Source organism: Mobula hypostoma, chromosome 2 (genome assembly GCF_963921235.1).
Source record: "Mobula hypostoma chromosome 2, sMobHyp1.1, whole genome shotgun sequence".
Lineage (NCBI taxonomy): Eukaryota > Metazoa > Chordata > Chondrichthyes > Myliobatiformes > Myliobatidae > Mobula > Mobula hypostoma.
In genome coordinates this window covers 66,667,895-66,692,391 of record NC_086098.1, presented here as the reverse complement: position 1 = coordinate 66,692,391, position 24,497 = coordinate 66,667,895, and positions in this window count along the sequence as shown.

The following is a 24,497-nucleotide window of genomic DNA, read 5'->3' as shown; positions in this document are numbered from 1 at the left end:
CATTTATATGGAATGTTGTCACTGGAAAGCAGCATCCATCATCAGGGATCCCCATCACCCAGGTCATGCTCTGTTCTTGCTGCTACCATCAAGAAAAAGGTACAGCAGCTTCAAGATTCATATCACCCGGTTCAGGAACAGTTCTTACTCCTCAACTATTCTAGAGTAGGTTACATGTTCGGCACAACATTGTGGGCTGAAGGGCCTGTAATGTTCTGTGTTCTATGTTCATCAGGCTCTTGAAACCAGTAGGATAACTTCACTCAACTTCATTAGCTCCATCACAGAAATGTTCCCACAACCTCTGGACTCACCCTTCAGTTCATGTTCTTGTTATTTATTGCTTATTTATTTATTATTATTATTTATTTCATTTTGTTGTCTTTTGCACACTGGTTGAACGTTCAGTTAGTGTGTCTTACATTGAGTCTGTTATGGTTATTATTCTTATGGATGTATTGAGTATGCCCACAAGAAACTGAATCTCAGGGTTGTATATGGTGGTATATATGTACTTCAAAAATAATTTTGTTTTGAACTTTGAACTTTGAAACGCAAGTTATACAACATGATGTTTGGAATATACATCAGGTTTTGCATTTGTTTAACTGCCCAAGTCCACACACCAAAAGTAGTCAGAAAAAGAAAAAGCTGTGATCATTTTGGAAATTATCCTGTTCTTTGTTCCTATGGTATATCTAAAAATAGCAAATATATAAAACAAGTTATCTGATCCACTTGCTGCAATGGTATTTGTTAGACATCGCTATCCTTGAAGTAACTCTAGTATTTTCTCTTTTGCAATAGTGACTACACAACTGGATGCATACGAATTCTAGAATCATAAAAACATAATAACATGGTGAAAAAAATACTGGCCCTTAATGCTGACCTTGTCTATGCCTACTGTGATGCCTACCAATGTTCATCCCACTTGCCCGCAATAACCCTGTATCTCTCTATGTTTTTACTATCATGCCTTAGATCTTTAGATCTTTAGTTTTCTTTCCTCTCATTTTAAACCTAGTAGGTCTGGAATTGTTGACCTGGTAAAAAAATTCTATCTATCTATCGTATCCAAGTCTTTAAAGAATCACCTCTGTTCCAGTGACAAATAGCCCAGCCTATCCAATCTTTCCTATTAGCTACAGCCCCCCAGCCGCCTTCTGGAATCTTGCCTTCGCTACCACATCTTTCCCATCGTGTGGCAACCAGAAACATCTACAGTACTCCAAATATTGTTTATCCAATTTTTTTTTACAATTTCAACATGACATCCCATCTTTTACTGTATATAAAGAAAAGCATCCCAAATGCCTTTTGCACTGCTCTACCCACCAGTGTCACCACTTTCAGAGAGCTGAGGACTTGCTCTATAATCTCTCTCTATATCAGTATTCATAACGTCCCTGCAATTTACTCTTTATATTCTACTAGAATTTGAGCTCACAAAGTACATTAGTTCACATTTGTCTGGTTTAAAGCAAATTATCTAGTCCACTTGCTTGCTGTTCTTCTCAGCTTTCTAGCTTTTCTAGGTTAGAAAACATTTTTAACTATGTACCAATTTTAATGACACTTGCATCTTTACTAATCATATCTGCTACACCTAAGTCATTTGTATATATTGCAAATACCAAAGGTTTCGGAACCAATCTTAGAAGTATATCGCTTGTTACAGCTTTCTAATCAGCATAACATCCATCTGCCATTGTCACCTATTCAATTTGGGATCCAGTTTGCCAAAACACCTGGGGTGCCTTGTGCCTTAAGTTTCTGAACCAGTCTGCAATGCAGGAACTTGTCAAAAGCCTTGGTAAGTCCACTTGTCCACTTGTGGGAACGTCTATTGAGATGTTCCAACCAATGACATAACTTTAATGACCCTTTATCTTGATATTTTGTTCTCTCATTATTTATTTGCTATTTATTTATATTTACATTTGCACAGTTTATTGTTTTCTATACTCTTGTTCTTTTATTGATCCTGTTTACAGTTACCATTCTATAGATTTGCTGAGTGTGTCCGCAGGAAAAAGAAACTCAGGTCTGTATGTGGTGCTACTAATGTACTCTGGTAACAAGTTTTACTTTGATCTTTGAACTTTGTACTTCTTGGCCAACTTTTCTTATCACCTCATCAAAGCACACAATCAGATTTGTGAAGATGACCTCTTTGCACAACACTATACTAAATGCCTCTTCAAATCCTGTCCCCTCAGAATCTCCTCCAAAAGTTTCCCTACCACTGATATAAAGCTCACCAGCTTGTGGTTTCCAGGTCTATCCCTGCAGTCCATTTTGAACAAGGGGACAACAGTTCTATTGGTTCTATTTTCTTGGTTCTGACACAAGGATGTGAACACCAATGTACAAATAATATTCTTTCTTCATGTCTTTGCCACTTCATAATCCATGCATTCCAGATCTTGTATAATGGATAGCTGGCTTCTCTGGTGGTGACAATGTAGAATTGTAGCTATAGAGGGTACCTGAGATATAATAGATGTATTTATGAAGAATAATGAGAGAAAAGAGTCAAGGAGGGTAAGGTATAAAAACAGAGCACTTGTCTCACTGCACAGCAAACACCAACCACCCATTTACACCAACCCTACATTAATCCCGATTTTTATTCTCCCCACGTTCTCATAAACTCCTGTCAGACTCTATTTGCCTATTCACTAGGAATAACCTACAATGGCTAATTAAGTTTTGAGTTGAGGGAGGAAACTGGGGTATCTAGAGGGTACAGGGAGAATGGTCAAACTTCACACCCAGCTCCTAAGATCAGGACTGCACTTAGTTCTTTGGCATTGTGAGACAGTGGCTCTGCTCGCTGTGACATTGTGCAGGAGTTGAAAGATAACCAGAGAGGGCAAGATGAAATATTATGACATTGACACAATAAAGTCTAGAGATCCAAAGCAACACACACAAAAATGCAGGATGAACTCAACAGGTCAGGCATCATCCATGGAAATGAATGAACAGTCAATGTTTCAGGCTGAGACCCTTCTTTAGGACTGAAAAGGAAGGGGGAAGATGTCAGAATGAAAAGGTAGTGGGAGGGGAAGGACACTAGCTAGAAAGTGACAGGCTAAGTGAGGTGGGTGAGAAAGGTATAGGGCTGGAGAAGAGAGGAATCTGAAAGGAGAGGAGAGTGGACCATAGAAGAAAGGGAAAAGGAGGAGGGCACCCAGGTGGGAGTGATAGGCAGGGTGAGAAGAGATAAAAGGCCGGAGTGAGGAATAGAAGAAGAGGGATGAGGGAGGGTAAAATTTACCGGAAGTAGAAATCGATATTCATGCCAACAAGATGGATGTTATCCAGACTCAATGTAAGCTGTTGTTCCTCCACCCTGAAGGTGCTCTCATCTTGGCAGAAGAGGCTGACATGTTGGAATGGGAATGCAAATCAGCATTTAAATGTTTGGCCACTAGTATGTTTTGATTTGGGCAGAAGGAGCAGAGATGCTTGACAAAGTGGCCCCCCCAATTCATGACAGGTCTCCCCATTGTAGAGGAAGCCACATTGGGGAACACTGGACACTATAGAAAACCCCAGAAAATTCACAGGTGAAGTTTTGTCTCACCTTTTGGGGCCCTGAATGGAGGTGAGGGAGGAGGTGAATGGGCAAGTGCAGCAGTTAAGCCGTTTGCAGAGATACACCAAATTGTAGGCCAGTTAAACTGAATGGTATGTTTCTGTGCTGCAAATTCTACATAATATTAGCTCATCTACAGAACTGCTCTATAATTCAACAAAATTTTGCTTCCACTAATAATTAGAACTTTGATCTGAATTTCCAATGTGTTGCATGAACTAAACAAACTTAGGAGTGTTTGTGAGTAACGACAGATAACAGCAGTATTTATTTCCTGCTGAAATAAGTGGCTTTTATCTCTGGTTAGAACCAGAGCAGTAAAGAATGTTGTTTCCTGACTTGGTGGTCTGGTATAATCATTTGACCACTTGTAGGTATTATACATTCTGGTGGTCCAGAAGTGAAAGGAGGTCCCTTTTGTATTACAGTTGAGATTAAGGTGATCTGGTCATTTACTCTGCTTTTATCAAGAGTGAACATTCCAGTGGAAGGGAAATTGTCTATATTCCTTGATAATCAGGTCTTTGTGGTGTATGTATTACATTTATCAACATTACTCCTGAGAATGCAATAGAGTAAAAGAACAACAGAAAAAACAGTGTGAAGAAACCATAGGGCTTTATAAAATATTGGCTTTTGCCAAGAAGCTAGAGATGTAACTTCTGCAGTGTTCATCACATTTGCTTTTCTTCAGCCAAAAATAAATTGTCTTTGTAAACAAAATTATAAGCTTCTAAGAGTGAAACAATATCCTATGGTATAACAATAACTATAAACGTTGCTCAGTAGTTCAATATTGGACAGATCAAGCAACTAAATAAAAGGCCAGTATTTAGAGTTGACCTTATGGTAAGTTATATCTATAAACCTGATGAATGACAAGGTCATAAATGTGCCCTAGCAACTGCTGGGCTCGGAGAGATTTCAAATTAATTATCCTGATATATACTGCTCACAATACACAATTATAACTTAACTCACTTAACTATTTCAGAGTGATAGAATAGTCCAATTATCAAGTAATCCTCCAAGTAGGTGAAGACAGACAGTGATGTTAGGATCTAAATTAAAATTTTATCCTACAGATTTGATTGCAGGTCACCAATCTGAAACATTAACTGTTTCTTTCTCCACAGATACTGCCTGAACTGCTGAGATACATCCTGTGTTTCCTGTTTTTATTTCAAATTTCCAGCCTCCACAGTATGTTTTGATTTTGTGGGAATGTGGTCAAATTACTAAACCTTATGCCTCATTTGATGGAAAGCTCACACTACATGCTGTGAGGTAGAAAAATCTCCCATCTTTGGAATTTGAATTTTTCTTGCATTTTATAACACCTCTCGTAGAACTCAGCTAAGAATGTTCCATTAATTAAAAACATCCCAACTCTGTCTAAATGCTCAGTCGTAAGAAGTTCCTCATAAAATATTTTTATACAGCTTCTGTTTGGAAAGTCTTACTTGTCAGAAAAAAACAACCTTCTAAGACATCCTCCACTTCCAGCATCAGAACGTTTGTATTTTCTTCTCCAACTCCAAAGACAGACATATGGAACCATTTGAACAAACAGTCAGTGGAAATGAAAATCACAATTTCAGCAGTCTGCTGTTCTGATAATACCTTTAACTTCATTGCATGATAGCTGGACGTGTCTCGATATCTCTGCAGATTTTAGCATGTGAAACTTTAAATATTCTCCCTGTGGAGATTGTTTAGATGATACTGCAGATTCCAGAATAACATAGCTCATCTTTCTGCCAGTATGACTATATGACGAGTATTAGAAAACATCAGTTGCTGTTCTATCAATGCCTCAGTTGATTCTGAAAATTTATCTCCAAGTATTGTTCCTTTGCTTTGAATGCCTTTGATTGCTACCCACTCCCTTCAAAACAAGCATGTTGGACTTTTCATTTATATTCACAAAAAAGAAGGAGCACAAAAGTAATATGGAGGATAATTAATGCAACTTAATGAATAGTTATTTTACCTGTTGGGAAAGATTAAGATTTGCTTCTTACAAATGCAATGGATTAGACTTTGTAAATTGGTAAATGTTCTGTGAGACCTTGCAATGCAAATGGCCATCAGTCTCTGATCAATGTTGGGCCCAAACTTCACCTGATTTTCCAAAGAGGTTTTGCAGCATCTTGCACCAGATCCATGGTGAATGGTTCTTGAATCTAGCTTACTTACTTAATATCTGCTCTGTCTGCTGGTGTTTAGAGCAGCGTTGAAGGTCCTTCATCTCTATCCGTCCTTGGCCAATTTGGTCATGGTCTTGTTGGTGTTCAGGGCTTCCTTTATTGTGCCAGTATTCATTCACTCTTTGCTTCCTTCATTCCTCACAGTTTTCAGTGCTCTCAGCCATGCAAGTCCTGGGTGGAGACTCAGAAAGCTGAAACAAGTAATGACACCAACTGTAACTGAAGAACATGGATGAAATGAGGATTTAATGAGGGAAAGCTAAGCATAATAATTCTCATGGGTGTATAGTGCATCCTATTGTCCCATGCTATCTGCCATCCCAAATGGAAAATATAAGCTTGTATGTCTCAGGATATTCTGATATAAAATGTATAGCATTTGGTTGCATAGACAACCTACACACAAGATTGATGTAAAAATTAAATCAAAGAGATCGTGCCTTCACTTTAACTATGAAACAAAAGTGACGGTTGATGCTGAAATTTGGAGCAGCAAATGAAATGGCCAAGGCAAGGTAAGTACTAGTTTTGTTGAGTATATTAGATGGAACGGCATACAGTTTTCTAAGATTGCTCTAACCAAACTAACTGAAATGAGCTCTGCTGATATCATGAGAGTCATAATACATAATACATAATACATAATACATGTTAGTAGGGAAGTGGTGTTAGGTAAATTGAAGGGATTGAAGGCAGATAAATCCCCAGGGCCAGATGGTCTGCATCCCAGAGTGCTTAAGGAAGTGGCCCAAGAAATAGTGGATGCATTAGTGATAATTTTTCAAAACTCGTTAGATTCTGGACTAGTTCCTGAGGATTGGAGGGTGGCTAATGTAACCCCACTTTTTAAAAAAGGAGGGAGAGAGAAACCGGGGAATTATAGGCCGGTTAGCCTAACGTCGGTGGTGGGGAAACTGCTGGAGTCAGTTATCAAGGATGTGATAACAGCACATTTGGAAAGCGGTGAAATGATCGGACAAAGTCAGCATGGATTTGTGAAAGGAAAATCATGTCTGACGAATCTCATAGAATTTTTTGAGGATGTAACTAGTAGAGTGGATAGGGGAGAACCAGTGGATGTGGTATATTTGGATTTTCAAAAGGCTTTTGACAAGGTCCCACATAGGAGATTAGTGTGCAAACTTAAAGCACACGGTATTGGGGGTAAGGTATTGGTGTGGGTGGAGAATTGGTTAGCAGACAGGAAGCAAAGAGTGGGAATAAACGGGACCTTTTCAGAATGGCAGGCGGTGACTAGTGGGGTACCGCAAGGCTCAGTGCTGGGACCCCAGTTGTTTACAATATATATTAATGACTTGGATGAGGGAATTAAATGCAGCATCTCCAAGTTTGCGGATGACACGAAGCTGGGTGGCAGTGTTAGCAGTGAGGAGGATGCTAAGAGGATGCAGGGTGACTTGGATAGGTTGGGTGAGTGGGCAAACTCATGGCAGATGCAATTTAATGTGGATAAATGTGAAGTTATCCACTTTGGTGGCAAAAATAGGAAAACAGATTATTATCTGAATGGTGGCCGATTAGGAAAAGGGGAGGTGCAACGAGACCTGGGTGTCATTATACACCAGTCATTGAAAGTGGGCATGCAGGTACAGCAGGCGGTGAAAAAGGCGAACGGTATGCTGGCATTTATAGCGAGAGGATTCGAGTACAGGAGCAGGGAGGTACTACTGCAGTTGTACAAGGCCTTGGTGAGACCACACCTGGAGTATTGTGTGCAGTTTTGGTCCCCTAATCTGAGGAAAGACATCTTTGCCATAGAGGGAGTACAAAGAAGGTTCACCAGATTGATTCCTGGGATGGCAGGTCTTTCATATGAAGAAAGACTGGATGAACTGGGCTTGTACTCGTTGGAATTTAGAAGATTGAGGGGGGATCTGATTGAAACGTATAAGATCCTAAAGGGATTGGACAGGCTAGATGCAGGAAGATTGTTCCCGATGTTGGGGAGGTCTAGAACGAGGGGTCACAGTTTGAGGATAGAGGGGAAGCCTTTTAGGACCGAGGTTAGGAAAAACTTCTTCACACAGAGAGTGGTGAATCTGTGGAATTCTCTGCCACAGCAAACTGTTGAGGCCAGTTCATTAGCTATGTTTAAAAGGAAGTTAGATATGGCCCTTGTGGCTACAGGGGTCAGGGGGTATGGAGGGAAGGCTGGGTTCTGAGTTGGATGATCAGCCATGATCATAATAAATGGCGGTGCAGGCTCGAAGGGCCGAATGGCCTACTCCTGCACCTATTTTCTATGTTTCTATGTTTCTATAACACACCCAAAATGCTGGTGGAACACAGCAGGCCAGACAGCATCTATAGGAAGAAGTCCAGTCGATGTTTCGGGCCAAGACCCTTCGTCCAGACAGGTGACAGAAGTATGTGTAGGTGAACATTTTTGGTCCAGTGACCATAATGTCATTAGTTTCAAGTTAATTATGGATAATAATAGGTCTGGTCCTCGAGTTAAGGTTCTAATTGGAGAAGGGCCAATTTTGAGGAAAGGAGAAAGGATCTAGGAAGAGTGGATTAGGATAAGTTGTTTTCTGGCAAGGATGTGTTCAGTATGTGGAAGGCATTCAACGGCGAAATTTTGAGAGTGTAGTGTTTGCATGTTCCTGCCAGGATTAAAGGTAAGATTAACAGGCGTAGGGAACCTTGGTTTTCAAGGGATATTGGTGATCTGGTTAAGAAAAAGCGAGAGGTGTATAGCAGGTATAGGAAACAAGGAACAAATGAGGTACTTGAAGAGTATAGAAAATGTAAGAAAATACTAAAGAAGGAAATCAGGAAAGCAAAAAGAAGACATGAGATTGCTTTGGCAGATAATGTGAAGGTAAACCTAAAGGGTTTCTACAAGTATATTATGAGTAGAAGGATAGTAAAGGACAAAATTGGTCCCCGATAAGATCAAAGTGGTCGTCTATGTGTGGAGCCTCACAAGATGGGGGAGAACTTAAACAATTTTTTTGCATCAGTATTTACTCAGGAAACTGGCATAGCATATATGGAGGGAAGGGAAACAAGCAGCAGTGTTATGGAACATATAGAGACTAAAGAGGAGGAGGTGCTTGCTGCCTTACAGTGAATAAAGGTAGATAAATCCCCTGGGCCTGACCTGATATTTCCTCGGACCTTGAAAGAGACTCTGTAGAAATTGCAGGGGCCCTGACAGAAATATTTAAAATGTCCTTAGCCACAGGTATGGTGCTGGAGGATTGGAGGGTAGCTCATGTTGTTCCGTTGTTTAAAAAAGTCTCCAAAAGTAAACCAGGTAATTACAGGCCGGTGAGTCTGACATCAGTAGTAGGTAAATTATTAGAAGGTGTTCTGAGAGATCGGATATACAAGTATTTGGACAGCCAAGGGCTGATTAAGGATAGTCAGCATGGCTTTGTGTGTGGTAGATTGTCTTCAACGAATCTTGTAGAGTTTTTGAGGAGGTTACCAAGAAAGTAGACGAAGGAAAGGCTGTGGATGTTGTCTACATGGACTTTAGTAAGGCCTTTGACAAGGTCCCACATGGGAGGTTAGTTCAGAAGGTTCAGAGACTAGGTATCCATGGAGAGGTTGTAAACGAGATTCGAAATTGGCTTTGTGGGAGAAGACAGAGAGTGGTAGTGGGTGATTGCTTATCAGACTGGCGGACTGTGACTAGTGGTGTGCCTTAGGGATCTGAAGGATCTGTGCTGGGACCATTGTTGTTTGTTGTCTAGATCAATGATCTAGATAATAATGTGGTAAATTGGATCAGCAAGTTTGCTGATGACACTAAGATTGGAGGCGTTGTGGACAGCAAGGAAGGCTTTCAAAGCTTGCAGAGCATTCTGGACCAACTGAAAAAATGGGCCAGAAAATTGCAGATGGAATTTAATGCAGACAAGTGTGAGGTGTTGCATATTGGAAGGACAAATCAAGGTAGGACATACGGAGTAAATGGTAGGGCACTGAGGAGTGCAGGAGGAACAAAAAGATCTTGAAGTTCAGATACATAATTCCCTGAAAGTTGTGTCACAGGTAGACAGGGTTGGAAAGAAGGCTTTTGGCATCCTGGCATTTATAAATCAAAGTATTGAGTACAGGAGTTAGGATGTTATGGGGACGTTGTATAAGACATTGGTGAGGCCAAATTTGGAGTATTGTGTACAGTTCTGGTCACCTATCTACAGGAAGGATATCAGTAAGATTGAAAGAGTACAGAGAAGATTTACTAGGATGTTGCCAGGTCTTCAGGAGTTGAGTTACAGGGAAAGATTGAACAGGTTAGGACTTTATTCCTTGGAGCGTGGAAGAATGAAGGGAAATTTGATAGAGGTTTACAAAATTATGAGGGGTATAGACAGAGTAAATGTGACTAGGCTCTTTCGACTTAGATTAGGAGAGATAGATACGAGAGGACATGGCTTTAGGGTAAAAGGGGAAAGGTTTAGGTGGAACATTAGGGGAACTTCTTCACTCAGAGTGGTGGGAGTGTGGAACGAGCTGCCATCTGACGTGGTAAGTGCAGGCTCACTCTTAAGTTTTAAGAATAAATTGGATAGGTACATGGATGGGAGAGGTCTGGAGGGTTATGGACTGGATGCAGGTCAATGGGACTAGTGGAATAATGTTTTGGCACAGACTAGAAGGGCCAAATGGCCTGTTTTCTGTGCTGTTGTGTTCTATGGTTCTATGGTTCTATGGTTCTATGTGTTTAATGTCCATTCAGAAATTGGTTGACAGAGGGGAAGAAGCTTCCCCCTGTTGAGTGTGTGCCTTCAGGCCCCCATACCTCCTCCCTGATGGTAGCAATGAGAAAAAGGTGATGAGGCTCTTAATGATAGATGCCACCTTTTTGGAACTCTGCTCCTTGAAGATGCTTTGGTTACTAAGGAGTCTAGTGGCCATGATATTGCTGACTTAAGTTCACAACTTTCTGCAGCTTCTGTGATCCTGTGCAGTAGCCACCACCTCCACCCTGTCCCCCCCACCCCCATACCAGACAGTGATGCAGCTGGTAGAATGTTATCCACGGTACATCTGTAGAAAATAGTGAGGGTCTTTGGTGATGTACCAAATCTCCTCAAAATCCTAATAAAATATAGCTGCTGTCATGCCTTCTTTGTATCTGTATCAATATGTTGGATCCAGGATAGATCCTCAGATATGTTGACATTCAGGAATTTGAAATTGCTCACTCTTTCTACTTCTGACCCCTCTATGAGGACTGCTGTGTGTTTCCTTGCCCTACCCTTTCTGAAGTCCATAATCAGTTTTTTGGTCTTACTGACTTGTGTGCAAGGTTGTGGCTATGACACTACTCAACTAGCTGATATATCTTGCTCCTGTATGCCCTCTTGTCACCATCGGAAACTCTGTCAACAATTGTCAGAAAATTTAAAGCTGGCATTTGATCTGCGCCTAGTGATGCAGTCATGGGTGTAGACAGAGTAGAGCAGTGGGCTAAGCACACATCACTGAGGTGCACCAGTGTTGATTGTCAGTGAGGTGGAGATGTTTTTTTTTGCTTTTTGTTATTGACATACAGCACAGAGTTGGCCCTTCCAGCCCTTTGAGCTGCGCCGCCCAGCAATCACCCAGTTTAAACACGGTGTAATCACGGGACAGCTTACAATGACCAATTAACCTACCAACAGGTACACCTTTGGAATATGGACGGAAATCAGAGCACCCAGAGGAAACCCATATGTTACTTCTGATCTGCATAGATTGTGGTCTCCCGGTAAGAATATCAAGGATCCAGTTGCAGGGGGAGGTACAGAGGCCTAGGTTCTGGAGCTTTCTGATCAGAACTTTAGGAATGATTATGTTGAACACTGAGCTGTAGTCAATAAACAACACCCTGACATAGGTATTATGTTTCAGAACTGCAAATCAAAACAGCTCAATGGAACAAACAACATCAATGGGAGGAAAGGAATTACTGATGTAATTCCTTTCTTCTCCTATCTTCTCTCTTCACACTCAATGCTGATTCAGAGTCTCGACACACAGCATCGATGTTACCTTTCTTGCCTCACACCACCGCCATCCCACCCACGCAGATACTGCTTGACCTGATGTGATCCTCCAGTAGATTGTTTTTGGCTACTTTCACTGTAATTTATTTCTTTCACACAAATGACATTGTTATTCATTGGAATGCACTATCTGATACCACTCCCACTGTAAATAATTAACATTGTACTCACATCTGCAAGATGCCAGTTTCTAACAGGAGGCCATCAACTGCTATCAGAGGTATATAAGAAACTGGTTGAAGAAACCATCAAAGAGTAACGTCACAGGTAGCCAGGAAAGTGCAGAAAACTCTTGGCACACTAGCCTTCATTAGTCAGGGCACTGAATATGAAAGATATGATATGAAGATGCAATTGTTTAAAACATTGTTAAGTCCACATTTAGAATATTGTGTTCACTTTAGGTCACACTGCTCTAGGAGTGATGCCACTGAGTAGGAAAGAGTGCAGAAGAGATTTACAAGGTTGTTGCTGTGGCTGGAGGTGCTATGTTATGCAGCAGGTTTGAGCAGATTGGGACTTTTTTCATTGTTGCATGGGAGAATGAGGGGTGAACCCATTGACATGTATAAAATCATGAGAGGCAAAGATGGGGTCAATGTCTGGGGATTAGGAATCTGGAACTGAGAAAGGAAAGATCTAAAGGAACCATAGGCCAGCTTTTTCACCCAGAGAGTGATTAGTATTTAAAATGAGCTGCTAAAGAAAATAGTTGAGGCAAAAAACATGAATGTCAATTAAAAGGCATGTGGACAGGAAAGGTTTAGAGGGACATGGGCCAAATGTAGGAATATTGAATTATCTTAGATGGGGATATTGATTGGCATGGACGAGTTCATTTGAAAGTGCAATACCATCGTCTCTTCTTATCTTGACAGTGTGAATGTGCACCCATTACTGGGTAATATTACGGTAATTCTTGCACTGCCATCTTATCAGTATGAACTTGGAAATCTTATAAATGTCATAATCTTTGATTTGTAAATCTTGTAAATCTTATTTTTAAGGTAACTTATTTTTTTATTCTTTCTTACTTCTTTTAATATTTGTATATCTGAGTACGTGTAATGCTATTTGACACTGTAATTCCCTTTGGGATCAATAAAGTATCTTTTTATCAATCTATCTTGTGCTGCATGAATCTAATTCTAGAGACAAGTGAAAGGAAATATTTCTGATTTCTTGCCATCCATCTCCTCATCATCCCACATCCCACTGTTCACTCCCATCTTCTCCCTTCCAATCCCTGAAATAATTAAACCAATGTTGAACCTGTTTGATTGAGGCCAACTGTTCTGCTGCCTCTGCTACTTTCACAGAAACATAAATTCACACAATCTGGAAAGAGGCCTTGCGATGGATATTCACGTCCTGGGATTGTGTCTCTTGCTTTTGCAAAGCACAGCTTTCAAAAACTAGCAGCTACAACTTATAATGATCAAATAGTTTTAAGTTAAACCTACTAATATTCATTGTTTAGTTTCTTACCGTAAACAGGAGGCAGTTTCAGTTCTTAATATAAATGGCAAGAAGTCATCAGTTTGAAGTTGAAAACACAGCTTTGCATACACACTCTCTATAGAAAGCAGGATGCTGGGTCACAGGTCCTGTCTTATCACTGAAGAGGCGCAGAATACGACAATGCGTTATTTAATTTGGCATGTTTAAAAACAGAAAGCCATGCTAAATTGCTTAGTTTATGGAAGTTTGCAGATCAGATTGAGACAATCACTTAGCATATCAATATCTGATCTATTAATAATTTGAAATGTTTATGTACTCAGGGGCGTTAGCTTCAGCACATTAATTGTGGTAACCTGGGATCTGTTTCTCCAAACGGTTTAAGACTGTTCATGTTGAAGGGTATCTGAAAGAATATCACATGTCTGTGAAGTCACACAAGTGACAAAGAAACTGTATAAATGAAGAGAGCAGACCAGGCTTATTAGAAATGGGTTAAAGAACATCAAGAAGCATGAAAGAAACATGGGGTGAACTAGAATCTACTCCTTTGTTTTGATTTCTGTAATTGACAACTGGTTCATCTGTATAATTGAAACACTTTTTTAGTTTATAGGAATTGTACCTATGCAATGTGTTTTAAAAATCCTTTGTGTTTCGGAAATATTTCGTAACCTCTTTTTTCAAAAGAAAGCGGACATCTCTGATGTTTTGGAAAGGAAAGCCTCGTCCTGGGAACAGGTGCCATGGCGATGAAGGAACTGAGAAAAGGGAATGGCATTTTTACAGGAGACAGAGTGGGAAGATATCTCTAGGAATCAGTAGTTTAAGAACTATATCGGTAGACAGTTTTTCTATAGAGATGGAGACAGAGAGGTTGAGAAAGGGGAGAGATACCGGAAATGGGCTAAATGAATTTAAGGGCAGGAGGAAATTGGAGGCAAAGTTGAGGAAATTGAAGAGTTCAGTATGGATGCATGAAGCAGCACCAATGTAATCATCAATGTAGTGCAGTAGGAGTTGGGGAACATTTCTAGAGAAGGCTTTGAACATGGACTGTTCCACATAGCCAACAATATGACAGGTATAGTTAGGACCCATGCGGGTGCCCAAGGCTATTCCCTGAGTTTGGAGAAAGTGAGAGGAGCCAAAAGAGAAATTGTGAGAACTAATTGCGCCAGATGGGAGAGGGTGGTGGTGGAGGGTAACTGGTCTGGTCTGTTGTCAAGAAAGAAGCGAAGAGCTTTAAGTCATACTTGTTGGTGGATATAATTGTATTGGGACTGCACATTGATGGTGAAAATGAGACAATTAGGGCCAGGGGCTTAGGTAATGAATTCTAGACTCCTACTGTACTTTAGGTGAAAACCTTTTCCTTTACCTTGAAGCAAGGAACAAATCTGCAGGGCAGAAACAAGAGGATGAGGGAGCACAAATGGCTGGATTATTTTACATAAATCCAGCTCAGATACAAAGGCTAAACTGCTTCTTTCTATCCTTCTATGTTATAATCAATCTTCAATTCTAAAATCCATCTACCTAATTTTGACTATGTCCTCTGGATTTTGATTATAATCATATACAACTCAATTACATCTCCCTTCAGTCTCTTGTTTTCCAAACAAAAGAACCGTAGATTATACAATCTTCCTCACAGGTATAACTTTCTAATCCTGATAAACTCTGTATGAAATCTCCTTTGCACTCTTTGCAGAGAAATTGCATCTTTCTCTAATTTGGTTTCTCTCTCTATTACCAAGTGAAGTCACACATGGCATTAATTATGATTGTGAGATAGTAGGCTGCCCATCTTATCTTTCCCCACAGGTCTCCAGCCACTGGAACTGACCATTTTATCTTCTGCTAGCAAGATTTTATTGTTGTCCCACTGGCTGAAAATCCCTTTGCTAATTTCCATTATTCATCTGCACAATTACAAGTGTTGGCTTCTTTTTCCATCTCTCAGTATCTGATGAGAATTTATCTGTAACTCCTACCCCCAACATCCAGCTCCACTCAACACTGATTTCTTAACTGCATATCACTCCACTGTTGCATGAGTGGAAATATGTATTCATTAATTTCTTCCTGAATTTGCTTTAATGGTTGTTTTACTTTTATGACTTCCCAAGAACAGTACAGTGAGCAGATGCCAGTCCACCACAGAATTGGCAGGAAGCAGCTCACCTGCAAACCCATCAACATTCCAGAGTTTTAGCATTGCCTGGCCCAGTTACAGAAGATGTGAGACATGAGTGTGTGAAAAATACAGCATGCAATCTATCACCCATATCCTAATTGACATATTGATGGATTGCACACTGATGCAGCCACAAGAGCATCCGCTTTAGCATTTTCACTTTAAAAATGATCCGCTAGCAGAATTTTTCCAGAAACTGCCAAAAACATCATAATAGATTAGAAAAGAAGCAGTATGCAAATGAGCAAATACTAATGTAGAATGATGGGTGATCTCAGAGAGGTGCATAAAATTGTGAGGGGCATACAAGTAGATAAGGTCAATATGCACAGCCTTTTACCCAGAGCTGAGGAATCAAGAACTAAAGAGCATAGGTTTATAGTGAACGGGGAGCGATTTAATAGGAATTTGAGCTGCAACCCATAGGCTGGTTACTCTGTGGAATGAGCTGCCGGCCGGCAGAGGTCCTTGAGGCAAATACATCAACAACAGTTAAAAGGTATTTGGACATGGACATGTGTAGGATAGACTTGGAAGAATATTGGCTAAACACAGGAAAATAAGAATCACTTAGATGGAAAATTTGTTGGCATGGATCAGCTGGGCCAAAGGTCATATTTCCATGCTGCATAACTTTATGACAAAAATGCATCTGGCCATTTGTCCTCCACATAGGCAAGCAGCCCTAATCTCATTTACTTGTTCTGATTCCCATGTCCTTGCAACGTTTTTCATTCATTTACCCATCCACCCTAATCATGAACATCAACATAGTTACTGCAATAATAATAATCAGCAACCCTGGAAATTAATCCAACTGACTCATATCACTTTGTATAAAATAGCTCTCTCTTTCTCCGCACTAGAACATTTACATTTATTCCAGGATTTTTCATTGGTCTTTTTCGCAACCTTCAGCTATTGGAGATCTAATTCCATTGGCATGAGTCCCCAAATCCTAAGAACTTTCAACAGGGGCACATTTGAGAGCATCCTGACTGGCTGCATCACTGCCTGGTATGGGAACTGTACTTCCCTCAATCTCAGGGCTCTGCAGAGAGTGGTGCGGACAGCCCAGCGCATCTGTGGATGTGAACTTCCCACTATTCAGGATGTTTACAGTGACAGATGCGTTAAAAGGGCCGAAGGATCATTGGGGACCCAAGTCACCCAACCACAAACTGTTCCAACAGCTACTATCCAGGAAAGGGTACCACATAAAAGCTCGACCAACAGGCTCCAGGACAGCTTCTTCCACCAGGCCATCAGACTGATTAATTCACGCTGTCACGATTGTATTTCTAAGCTATATTGACTGTTCTGTTTATTACAAGTAATTTGCATAATTTGCACATTGTGCATTCAGAATGTAAGGATTTTTACCTCCTCAAGTAAGTGAAGGATGTAAGAAATGAAGTCAATCCAATTCAATCTTCCCTGTAACAACTGCGCTGATCAGAGATATGGTCAACTCTGTGCAGGAAGCTTGTGAAAAACATTGAGCTAGATGAAAGCTATGCATTCACTTCAGTAAGGACATTATCACAGTCAAAGTCTGTTATTAAACACCTCTGTCTCATGACTTCATTTCTTCTGATACCTTGAGGTAGATACCTCGGTTCTATCCATAGCCCTCTGCACCATCATCAGAGACTTATAGTGACACCAGAGCCAGCCTTGGGCAGATCATGGTTGATGTGGACACGCCCAGGTGAACGGAACTCAAACATTACAGATCTTGTAAGTGCTTAGAATAGCAGCCTGCTCAGGACTAGGTCACCTGGTGGAGCCTTGTTGACTAGAAGAAAACTACTGGAGAAGAAAGCTGAACAGACAGCAAAGGGAACTGCTCAAAACCAACAGGGTTTTTCTTTATATTTGCATGTCAGCTCATTATTATACCATCTAGACACAACAGTGATAAGAAGTCAGATAAGGTAATGTTTGAACTAACATTCATGAAGCCAGAAAGAGCAGTTAAAAATGTCTGAAGCCTTGCAAAACATATTGCCCTTCTTTTGCCCTCGCCTGACATACCCCCATGACTTTGATTGTGAGAAGGTTCTGCTTTGAATCTTATGATATTTGTTTTTAATTTCATGCACATATATTATTCTTCTTTTCGATATTTTCGGCACCCCCATCTCATTCCAGTAGGTTTGCTTGGTTCTCTCTTTCAGTTTTCCTCTTGAAGCTGTCCTTTTTATTCTCCCTCCCTACCTCCTTGAGTAGATACTTCCCACCCCCCCTGCCCCCCCACCCACCCCACTCCGCCCCCACAATCCCCTCTGCTTCCGCACAGTCCCAAGGCCTCTGCAAATGATTCAGCTTCTTGTCCATAGCCTGAAATAGATCCCATTTTTAAAGCAATCTTTCTCCAAGGTGATACACAGTATACACATGCCATCTCGTTACGCTACTCGTGCAACAGTCAGCACTTCCTATGCTTTTTATTTCCTGGGACTCTCATTACCTTCACTTGGCCAATGCGTATTCTGATTTCTTTTCCTGACCTGTCTTCCACCTCCAGTCGGCCCTTCCCACTTCCTACCTCCTATGTCTGACTGCATTTGTATAATTGGAAAAAGGTTGTAATGTAATACATGAAGTACACAAATTTAAAATTAAATTGCTTGTTTTAACCAAAGCCTTAATACAGCACAAGTGGCCCATTATTTAACACTAATTGCCAGCAGTTCAGCATTGAGTACCGGAGAAGTGAGAAATGTAGCTCATGAATTATAATAGCAATAAAATCTGCTCTTCTGAGAAATGTTTCCATGCACAGTGTTAGGGGAGAGCACAGGAAGCCTTAATCTCCACCTAAATGACATTATATTCCTCTCAAAAGAAACCTGGTATTGACAGTGGGTGTAAAAGTGAACAAGTTCCATCAGCAATAATGTTCCTTTAAAATTAATAAAAATAAATTTTAAAAGGTATGAAAATCCCTTCATAACTTACTCATTCCAAATCAAATATTCATTCATGACTACATGACCAATATGAAATTTTGACTCAGGAAGTATTTATGCCTGTGGTTTATGAATGGAATTGAGTGTTCCTGCAGAACCCTGAACAAATGAGTACTATGAAGAAATATCAGAGCTCAGAAATAGGTCTGCCTGTGTGTCATATTTGAAGTCTTTTACTAAGAAAATGGGTAAAGAAGTCACTAACAACAAAAAAATCTGCGGATGCCAATGGGATCCTACTACCAAGCACATCTTTCCCTCCTCCCCACTTTCTGCTTTCCACAAGGATCCCTTGACCATTCATCCCTCCCTACTGATCCCCTCCTGGCACTTATCCTTACAAGTAGAACAAGTGCTACGCTCTACCCTACACCTCCTCCCTCACTACCATTCAGAGCCCCAAACAGTCCTTCCAGGTGAGGCAACACTTCACCTGTGAGTCTATTGGGGTTATATACTGCTTCCAATGCTGCTGGTGTGGCCTCCTGTATATCGGTGAGACCATTTTGCCGATCACCTATGCTCCGTCTGCCAGAAGAAGTGGGATCTCCCAGTGGCCACCCATTTTAATTCCACTTCCCAATCCCATTCCAATATGTCAATCCATGGCCTCTTCTACTGTCGAGATGAGGCCACACTCAGGCTGGAGGAACAACACTTTATATTCCATCTGGGTAGCCTCCAACCCGATGGCATGAACATTGACTTCTCAAACTTCCCACCCCGCTTCACCATTCCCCATGCCCTTTTCCCTCTCTCACCTGATCTCCTCACCTGCCAGTCCTGCCGAAGGGTCTCGGCCTGAAACGTCGACTGTGCTTTTTTCCATAGATGCTGCCTGGCCTATTGAATTCCTTCAGCATTGTGTGTGTTAAATGAGTAAAGTTTGTATTTACAGATTTGAGTTCAACATTTAAAATTTAGCGCAGGCATATGAGAGAATGCCAATAGTGAGAACGCACTGTAAACATGTTGGGCAAGTCTGAACTCAGTGCATGGTGGCTTGAGATAACAGTGTAACTGAAAACCTTAAACAGATAATACGTCATTTATATGTGTACTTGTCATGTTCACCCAGCCTTTAAGTCGGTGTGCTTAAAACCAATACAATGAGATGAAGAATTATTGTGTATTATTTTTCAGATATCAAGTCAAAAGTTCAAAGTAAATTTATTATCAAAGTACATACAGTAGTATGTCACCATTTACAATCCTGAGATTCATTTTCTTGTGTGCAATCACAGCAATAATGAGAAACATAATAGAATCAATGAAATACTACAGCCAACAGGGTAGACAACAACCAACGTGAAAAAAAAAATCCCACAGTTAGTCACCCTTCTCTTCCTGAAATATGGAAAAAGGGTAATATATTACATGCATATATTCCAAGGCTATGGATGTTTTTGAAATTATTTTCCACTTACAACTGACCACGAAGACTGACTTTTGTTTTAGCTGACAGCTTTAAGACACGTGTCTACACTTTACAATCTGCTATTTTAAGAGCTGTTGAGGTCATTTTTTTTTCTTTCAAATTCTGCAAATGAAGGTCTGGGCTCTGTTTTTCATTCTCTGTTTGAAGATTGATCAGTAGGCTTTCAATAATGTTTCCAAAAATCATTGGAAGAAGATACACGTCGAGAGGACATTTACAGAATGCCTATCAGATGGCTTTTTAAAGCAGCACATGGTTGAGCTCACAAGGGGATCCGCTATTCTGAATTGGGTGCTGTGCAACAAACTGTAATTGATTAGAGAGCTGAAGTTAAAGGAACCCTTAGGGGACAATGATCATAATATGATAGAATTCACCCTTTAATTTGAAAAGGAGAAGCTAAAGACAGATGTATCAGTATTGCAGTGAAGTAAAAAGAATTATAGGGTAATGCGAGGAGCTGGAAAAAATGACTGGAAGGGAACAAGAGCAGAGCTGATGGCAGAGCAGCAATGGCTGGAGTTTCTGGAGCATTTCAAAAGATGCAGGATAGATACATCCCAAAGAAGAAGAGGTAATCTAAAGGAAGGACTTCGCAACCATAGCTGACAAGAGGCCAAAGCTAACATATAAGTCAAAGAGAGGTCATATATTGGAACAAAAATTAATGGTAAGTTAGACGATTGGGAAGCTTTTAAAAACCATCAGAAGGCATCTAGAAATGTCATAAAAGAGGAAAAGATGGAATAGGAAGAAAAGCTAGCCAATAATATTTGAGGATATCAAAAGTTTCTTCAGATATATAAAGTGCAAAAGAGAGGCAAGAATAAATATCAGACCTCTGAAAAATGATGTTGGAGAGGTAACAATGAGGGGTAAGGGAATGGCAGATGAACCAAACAAGTATTTTACATCAGTCTTCACCAGAAGTTTGAGAGTGTCGGGGACAGATGTGAGTGAAGATGCCATTACTAGGGAGAAGATGCTTGGGAAATTGAGAGGTCTGAAGATGGATAAGTCACCTGGTTCTAAAAGAGGTGGTTGAAGAGATTGTGGAGGCAACAGTAATGATTTTTTTTAAGAATCAATAGATTCTGACATGGTTCTAGATAACTGGAAATTTGCAAATGTCAGTCCACTCATCAAAAAGGGAGAGAGATAAAAGAAAGAAAACTATAGGCCAATTAGTCTGACCTCAGTGGTTAGGAAGATGTTGAAATCAGTTGTTAAGAATATTTTTTCAGGATACTTGGAGGCACATGCTAAAATAGCCCAAACTCAATATGGGACCCCTAAGAGAAAATCTTGCCAGACAAACCTGATGGAATTATCTGAAGAAATAACAAGTAGGATAAACAAAAGAGAATTGGTGGATGTTGTGTACTCAGATTTTCTTCTGAAAATCTTTTGACAAGGTGCTACATGTGATGCTCTTTAACGTTGAGAGCCCATGGTATTACAGGAAAGATACCAGCATGGACAGAGCATTAGCTGATAGGAAGGAGCATAGGCAGCCTTAGCTATGTTTCACCCATTTAAACTGAAATGGGCCCCGCCCTCCCAGGAGTCCCTGGCTGACATGCAAAAATTTAATGCACAGCTCCCAGACGCCACAATAGTCTCCTGCTATTGCCAGCCAAACCGCCAGTGGGTGCTTGCTGGCTGACATCTGAGAAAATACATTAAAATATTTACTTCATTTGTAAACATTGCTCCTCGCAAAGAAGGCTACTTTTCAAAGAGAAGAAAGTGAAACGCCTCTATCCTAGTGGTGCTGAAAAACAGAAAATATTAGGCAACAAACAAAACATCTAAACAGTCTCCCAAAAGATATATCTTTTTTTGGTCCAGCATCTGTAAAAAGCCCGCTGACTGCATTTGCTGCTGTACCATTGTCACAGCATGGGGCTGCAGTGCCAAGTGACAGTGTAAGCGGTATAGAAGATGTTCATAATCAGAGCAATGAAAATGAGAAGAACAATTCTACTCAAACAAATAGTGATAATGATGACCAAACTTTGTTTGATGAACAAGCACCACAACATGATGACAGTCCTACAACTGAGACAGGTGAGGAAGATTCCACCACCAGCACACCAGACAGAGAGGAAGCCCCACTAACATTCACAGAGACCAATCCAGCCAATGCATATTACCAGTGACCAACGGATCAACATTGTAGAAGAGGTCCTGTTCAGTTAGAGGATATTAACTTTCCACAGAGCCAATCACGCTGTCGTTTTACCAAGGACAGATATCTTATGAAGATGAAAAATGGAGAAACCATTCATAGGTCATGGTTAGTGTACTCAGAATCATCTGATTCAATCTTCTGTCTCTGCTGTATTCTATTTGGCAAGCGAAATCACAGTCTCACTTGCGGAGGTTTCAGAGTGTGGGAGCGACTCACTCTCCCACTCCAGATCATGAGAAGTCAAATGCGCACTGTGCCAACATGGGTAGCTGGCTCAAGCTGGAAATGCGCTTAAGAATGCATAGTGCCATTGATAGCACGTACCAAGAAATGCAAATACTGGGAAAAAAAAACACTGGAATGATGTCATGAAGAGGTTCATTGCCATAGTCTGTCACCTTGCAGAATGAAACCTTGCTTTCCGTGGCCACAATTCCACCCTACATGAACCAAATAATGGGAACTTTCTAGGTCTGGTGGAGCTGCTTGCCGAGTTCGACCCAGTGATGGACGAACATGTCAGATGAGCAGAGAAAAAAGAGATTGCTGACCACTACATGAGGAAAACCATACAAAATGAGCTTATCACACTTATTGGAGACAAGACACTGGAAGCGATAACAGAGAGAGTAATACAATCACGTTACTACTCGGTGATAATGGACTGCACCACTTGCGCTGCACATATAGAGCAGCTCTCTGTGACACTGCGCATTGTCACGTGCCAAGTAAATGTCGGAGCTACTGTTAGTGAGCATTTTGTCGGTTTCCTACCAATGCTTGACACAACAGGTGCAGGCGTTACCGACGTTTTCTTAACGCGTATGGAAAAGTTAGGATTAGGTATCTCAAAATGCAGGGGGCAGGCATATGATAACGGGAGCAATATGTGGGGGAAAAATAGCGGGGTGCAGAAGAGGGTGCTATATATTAACAAAAAAGCACTGTTCATGCCGTGCGCCAGCCACAGCCTGAACTTAGTCATTGTCAATGATGCAAAATCAACAGTGGAGTCTGTGAGCTTCTTTGGGTTGCTGCAACGTCTATACACACTACTCAGCTCATTGACACAGAGGTGGGAGCTTTTCAAGGAGAACGTGCCACAGATGACCCTCAAGGCAATCTCTAACACGCGATGGGAGTACCCCGTGGAAAGTGCGAAAATCCTGCACTACCAGCTTCCCGATGTTGGCAATGCGCTCCTGTCACTGATTGAACATGCCACACAGAATCATGTCAGCAAGCTGTTCCAGAGCCCACAAGTGGGAATCGATGTGCTACAGCGCGAGGTGGAATATGTTCCGAAATTTCTCAAGGAATACAGAGAGAACGTCCTTTCATCTGCCCAATCAGATGTCAGAGACATAGCTGAAGAGATAGGGATGCCAATGGTCTTTCCTACTGCACAAATCAGGAAACCAAAATGCCAGTTCCAATATGAGTCCCAAAGTGCAGATCCTTCCCTGACAGTGGCACCCGAGGAACGGTACAAGAGAGAAGTTTTCCTTCCACTAGTGGACTCTGCCATCACAGGCATTAGTGAGCGCTTCAAGCTGATGGAGCCAATTTACGGTCTGTTTGGCTTCATTTATGGAAGAGAGGAAATGAAAAAAGCCACCCAAAGTCACACACTGAAAGACAGCTGCGTAAACATGGAGAGGACACTTGGTGATGTGAATACTGAGGACCTTTTGTGTGAGGTGTCGGCTGCTGTCGGTGCCGTGCCTGCAAAAGAAACCATGGCCTGCAGATTCTGAGCTACATTTACAGCAACAATCTGGTTGAACTGTATCCTAATCTCACTATTGCTCTAAGACTCATGCTGACAGTGCCTGTGACTGTAGCAAGTGGAGAGAGAAGTTTTTTGAGGCTAAAGCTCATCAAAACGCATCTGAGGACAACCATGCTCCAGGAGCGTCTGTCAGCTCTTGCTCAGATATCAATTGAGCATGAAATAACAAGATCGCTGGACAAAGATGAGCTCATTAAAGCATTCTCAGCACTCAAGCACCGGAGGGTGGTGAAGCTCCAGTGGTAAGTCTTATAACACATTTTTAGCAGAAATAAAGTTTCTAATTAAAATAATAAAATAAACCACGTATTTCACTCAAAATATGTATAGAAGATCGGGCGGTGTTTCCACAAATCATAATTTCTCTCTCCCGTTTGCATCCTCTCCCTCTCTCACTCTCCTCCTGTTCACTCTCCAGGCTTTACGTGAGCTGTCCGTGGTGCTGAAAGAGCGTGAGACTCAGTTTGTTGTAAACTTCCAGTAGTTAACTTTCAGACACTGTTCATTGAATAAATAAAGTGTGAATCTTCATTAATTATGACATTGCTTTTGTTATTAATTTAATTAGAGGGAAATTGTTTAAACTGTTCT